Source organism: Ptychodera flava, chromosome 21 (genome assembly GCF_041260155.1).
Source record: "Ptychodera flava strain L36383 chromosome 21, AS_Pfla_20210202, whole genome shotgun sequence".
NCBI classification, from domain to species: Eukaryota; Metazoa; Hemichordata; class Enteropneusta; family Ptychoderidae; genus Ptychodera; species Ptychodera flava.
In genome coordinates, this window is record NC_091948.1 from 23,390,945 (window position 1) to 23,397,138 (window position 6,194).

The following is a 6,194-nucleotide window of genomic DNA, read 5'->3' on the forward strand; positions in this document are numbered from 1 at the left end:
TGTGAAAAGTTTCATGAAATTTTGTGCAATATTTCTTGATAATATGTTGACACTGTCATTTCTGTCTCCATAGGGAACCATTATAAGAAAAAGTCCATAACTTCATTAATATGCAAGCCACACTAACGAAAATCTTATCAGTTCTTGCAATTAGCATACAGTACCTGCCTACCAAATCAGACTTGAATTCGTTCAGCCGTTTTTTGAGTTATTGTAGAAACAGACAGACAGACACAGATACACACAGACACACTAGCACACACACACACGGAAAGACAGACAGACATCGCTACGACACAAGCTCACGTGTGTGAACACGTGAGCTAGAATGGGAGTGTTTATATTTCTTTATTTTTTTCAATGTTACGAGCATTAGTTTGACAACATTTAAACAACTTAGATAACACAAATTATGTAACTTTTGAAAAAAAACAGTATTGGTTTATTAGATACTTAAGACTTGTTTGCTACACTAAATATTGTGCGTTTTGGGAATAATTGTAAACTATAGAAGTCAATTATGTGTCGGCAATAAAGAAACTGTCCTGTCTGTTTCCTTATTAACAAATCAAAGTCAAAATTAATTATTCACGGGGCTTGAGTCAAAGCATGTATAGCTAGAAAATGTATCTTTTTACGTTAAATTACATAGAATGGTTGGTTGCAATTTGCTTTGTTGAGAAATTAGACACGAATTGAATTATATCACTTACATTCGATGTGTCGTTTTAGAGTATGTCAATACATGTACGATCATCAGCATATTCTAATTCTTTTTATAGTGCATGTTCCTCTCAAAGATCATTTTACCAACTGCTACATCTCTATGAATATCAATGGAGGCTGTTACTTCATTGTTAGTTTCAAATAAAACGAGTTAATTTATAGTATTCCGTATCGAAAGTCTACAAATGATTATCTAGCATGATTCACAATATAGCTCTTGTCATATGATTAAGCTTTTGAGGAGCACGGTATGTTCGAGGGTAGTGATATGGAGTCAGTTTAGGCCTACTTAAACAAGGAGTGGGCGACGTTGAGGGCATCATGAATGTCGACAGTTTTATTTGATGGTATGTTGGTACTCACGCAATCCAACCACGAAATGAATATCTATCCTGTGTCACCGGTTTGACTTAACCATCTGGGGTTACCTTAGATAATGTTGCCGGGGTGGGGGTTACTTGGGATTATCAAGTGAAACTGAGACACACAAGAAATGACAACGTCGCCCCTCATTCGGTTCAATAAGACCAGCCCTTTACCTTTTAGCAAATATCGGACAGTCAAGAATTTTTAACCGTAATCCGAAATGACATGTCGTATTTATAAGTTAATAAGTATAGGATAAAGCCGAGTACGAGGGCTCTTCTGGTATATAAAGTCCAACCCAATGATAAAATGTCGAGGCCGCAGGCCGAGACATTTTATCGTAGGGTTGGACTTTATATACCAGAAGAGCCCGAGTATGAGGGTTTTATCCGACTTAAAAACTATCGCCCCTAACTGATATATTTTTGTTTTCAATGTGTTTACGTCAACCGTCCCCTTTGTCAATGTAATATGTTTAGGATATGAATTAAAACTTTTATTTGTGAAATAGCCTTCCAATGTAATGGAACATCCTATAAATGCCCTAGGGCACATTATATAAATGCCCTAGGGCACAGCAGATTTTGTGTTGCAGCTGGTTTCCGCTGTGTTACCAAATTTGAATATTAAAACGTACCAGATGTCTACAGAATATGACATGTTCACTTTTGATTGGACAGTACTTTACTACGGCGCTGTCATTCGTTTCTGGAATTGGTGACCAAGGCTTTATGAGTAGATAAAACACCTGAATTGAGCACTCTGATTGGTCAATCAACAGGAGATGGTTTTTAAGAATTGTTCATTACCCTCAGTGAGCTCGATATACAGTAAGACAAGCCTCAGAGTTGCCAAGGCAAGATGTTCATGTGACAGGCGATTATACTCTCATTCAGATTTCCAGTGAAATGACTTCAGAGAATGAAATCATGCAGTGAATCAGGTTTATTTCCCAGAATATTAAATTTTTTAAACACGCTTTTTGACGGGACAGATAATTATGAAAATGAAAGAGAGTTTTTGGCCGTCGTTTGATTGTTTGTATTTGAATGTACCCTGACTGCTGTTACATAACAGTGAGCCGTATTTGGCAGCTGCTGTGTTGAAAAGGGGTCAATTTGGCCATTGCCGTCGGGATCAGTTTGTACACTGCAACAAATTCGATGAATAAAATGTGAGAGAGATAATATTGTACTGGAATTTCATTGAATTATTGATCATATGAACTAACTAACCTTAACCAGAAAATGTGTGCATTGGTCTTCAATTGCTTGATTTTGTATCGGGTGAAGCACAGTGGGGGCAGGCATTGGGCTTAGCTGACCAAATTGTTAGAACGCAACGAGTACAAACTAGCGTCCCTGGTTCTAACTTGCTTCACCGGGTACAAAAACTAAGCAGTCAATTTTTTTTAAAGTAATAGGAAGTAAGTGGCATCATTTTACAAGTGGTATAGCCACAAACTGATGACGTCAAAATCGCTGTACACAAAACACAGACGCCCCGTAATTGCGGCACTGACTAACTAATAAGGTTAAAATAATATAAATTTTCACTTTCTTCAAATCACTGTCACAATTTTCGACTGCTTAGTTTTTGTGTCGGGTGAAGCACAGTGGGGGCCAGGAATTGGGGTTAGCTGACCAAATTGTCGGAACGGAGCGAGCGGAGTTCCGACATTTTGGTCATTCTCGTCAGCTAACCCCAATATCTGGCTACTACTGTGCTTCACCAGACACAAAATCAAGCAAATGAAGACCATCACAGACTTTTTAGGGTTTAGGGTTAGTTAGTTCATGTGATCGCAGCAATAATTTCGTCATATTCCTTGTACACCATGTCCCCTTTACGTTTTATTCATCAAATTTGTTGTCATGTACAAATTGACTCCGACGGTAATGGCCATATTGACCCTTTTCAATATAGTCGTTGTCAAAGACGGCACACAGATACATATCAGAATTCAGAGTTCATTCAAATGCAAATAATAATCAATATATGGCGGCCAAAAACTCTTTGTATGTTTTTATTGCATTACTTCTTCTGCAGACCAAAAAATTGATTGGTTTAATTTTTGTCCACAAATTTGTTTCCTCTATCTTTGCGATCCTGCCTCCCAAGAGATATCGGCCAGGCTGTATTATAGAAATTTATGAATCCACGGATGTAAAAAAATCTATAATGAATTCAAGTTCCGGAAATACAGCTTGGGTAGATACAGTGACAGACATTTGGTGATTGGAGTCATTGGTTGCGATATTCGTGCTTGCTTTTTAATTTCGTTGACCTGCGTAGGTAATATATAATGCCAATGCTTTATCGAGTTGTTTCTCCAGTTCCAGTATTATTCTGATGAGTGCTGGGGGCTTTTTTTCGATTTCCAAGTCTCCTCAGTTCTCTCTTGACACCGCTAATCATTGTCTTCATTTTATGTATCCCCAACCTTCGCCCACACCAACACCTTTCAAGGCATGTGCATGCGTGCCAAGCGAACTTGGATTGGCTTCACATCTTCAGACTTATTTCCAACTGATCTTTATGAGTTCATGTGGCGGAGGCGTTTCGGTGATAAAGCTATGGCGTGGATGTCACTTGTTCAACATATTTAATTCTGTATCCTTCGAGTTTACAGCCCCCTTCATCGATTCAACACTGCACATAACACCATATTGTGTCAAATGTTTTTAGACGGTTTAAAAAATAAAATCACGCCTAAGTCTACAGCCCAGGAGGTCACTGCCGCTGATGTCTAGCACTGGGAATGCATGAACCAGACGAAGTTCGAACTAGTGCCAGTATATGGACCCTAAATCATTTATATGGAGCGAATTTCGTTTGCTTCTGTACTTAATTCAATTCGTCGATCGGTGGAATTTTGATAATGTAATATTCATGGCATATCCAACGGATTGTTGTTCATATTTCAACCACAATACCAAAGGAATATTTCTTTTCATACATGTTGGGTGATGAACCACTTTTATATAAAAGTGTAATCCTGTCACAAACGGAACACACACCTTTCGTATTGTAAAAAAGGCAGCAAATGACAAATGCAATACTAAGTCGACATATAAAACCTCCTAAACAAGTGACAATTATATGGTTAAATTGAGCAAATAAAACAAATAATATGAAAAATATTCAAACAATAACAAATCTGCACAACAAACAAGACAGTGCAAAGAAAAAATAAAGACAGGTAAGAAAGTAATCAATGCAGAAGCATAAATTCAATAAAAGAAGAAAAATGCGTAAAAGATTTTAAAATCATTACAAGTGAACATTATAAATTAATCAGTTCCTGTATCCAAACGTTTATATGGAACATTGCATCCCTTCTCGCAACCTGTTCTCGTGGAGTACAGGTTACAGGTTGTGCTTCACATGCTGGAGGTGCTTGGTTCGAGCCCCGGCAGCGATATTAGTTGTTGTGTTGTCCTAGGTTTTAAGCCCCTATTCTAACTCTTACCCCAAAAATCATTTATCGCCCCTTTTAGAACGTAACCTTTGACCTTATTTCCATAAGTACGTACATCTTTGACGTCATCACTTTGTGGCTATACCACTTGTAAAATGGTGCCCATTTTAGCGTTATTAGTTAGTCAATGCCTTAATTACAAGGCATGTGTATTGTGTACTGCGATTTGGACGTCACCAGTGGCTCTACCACTTGTAAAATGGTCCCAAATTACTTGTCCTACATCCTGTTGTGGTACTAAATCACAATCCTGTTGACTTTTTAAAAACATGAAAAGCATATATTCACTAATTGTTTTGTATGATACGTTTTCCCTGAAAGTTGGTAGCAAACGTTTTGACTTTAGTGTCCTGTCACACCACATGTCACAAACCATCGTTTCAAATCGTACCTTAGCACACAAAAAATCAATATGTTAATCCCAATCAATAGTCGTATTTCGTCTTTTATACCTCTGTATGCATTTGAAGCATACTGCTGGCTTGATATTGCACCAAGTTCTGTCAGTCAGGTTTTACAACCCTTAACCTTGCTGATTATAACCGAGTAGAGCATGTTCGCGTCCGTGTTTTAGCAGTCAAACACAATAAAAGCTTGTCAAAACACACAGTCTTGAATCGTTCAAGCGACCAAGCTAAGTCACGTATTTAAGCATCATGGTGCTACCAGACACTAATAAAATTAGTTGTTTGGTGAGTGCTTTGGCATCAGACCAGCTTTGTATATAAAAACCGGTATATATTATGGTAGATTAAAGTACTAGGCACTCTTCCACATTCCAGTCTGACTGTGACTGCAAAGGATTATTTTTCAACGGCAAAAGACAGTGATTTCTGTTTGAATGATGGGCTACAAAGTAGAAGCGCATAAGTTGCATTGTTTTGAAGCACCATGAAATTTGTGATAAACGCTCCTATACATAGTGTATATCAAATTTTCGCAAAGAACAATAAGTAGCAACGTCGATATGTTGTCTCTCTTTTAGTATAAAAAAATTAGGCTATGAAGATTGAGAGAAGATAAGGTTGTAAGTCGAAGCCGCCCAATTTTCCCAAATAGTGATATTTAGAAGAGGCAAAATTCAAATACCGTTTCTGCTCAGTAATGTCACTGAAAAAACAGTAAAAGACATTTGATTCTAAAAATGTGAAGTGAATTGGCAGATCACGATTGGAACTATTAGGGATAATGGTTAGTGAAATAATGTCGTTTTAATCTGCAAATGTAAGCTCAGCATTTGCTTTTCTTTTTAAGTCGTACACTTGATTTTATGTGTAATTTGTAATATTGCAACATTCAACTGTAGGGCACCTCACACGTTTGATAGATTTGATCAATGAACAATTTGAAGTTCTAATTCTCCAAAATTAGTTCTAATCGTGTTTTGTTATAAAAGGCATATTTAAGTCTCTTGATAGGTTTAGCTCTTGTATTTTAACGACCTATTCGGGACATGCATTTCAAAACGTGTGGACCAAAACAGTCAACTAGACTGTGCCAGGTTTTAAGTTTCGATGGCCACGACTACCTAGAAACGTTTATCAAAGTCATAGTTGAAGGAAAAAGTTCCTAACATTTAGTCTAATATAAAATGGTGTCAAAAATGGCAAGCGAATTCCTG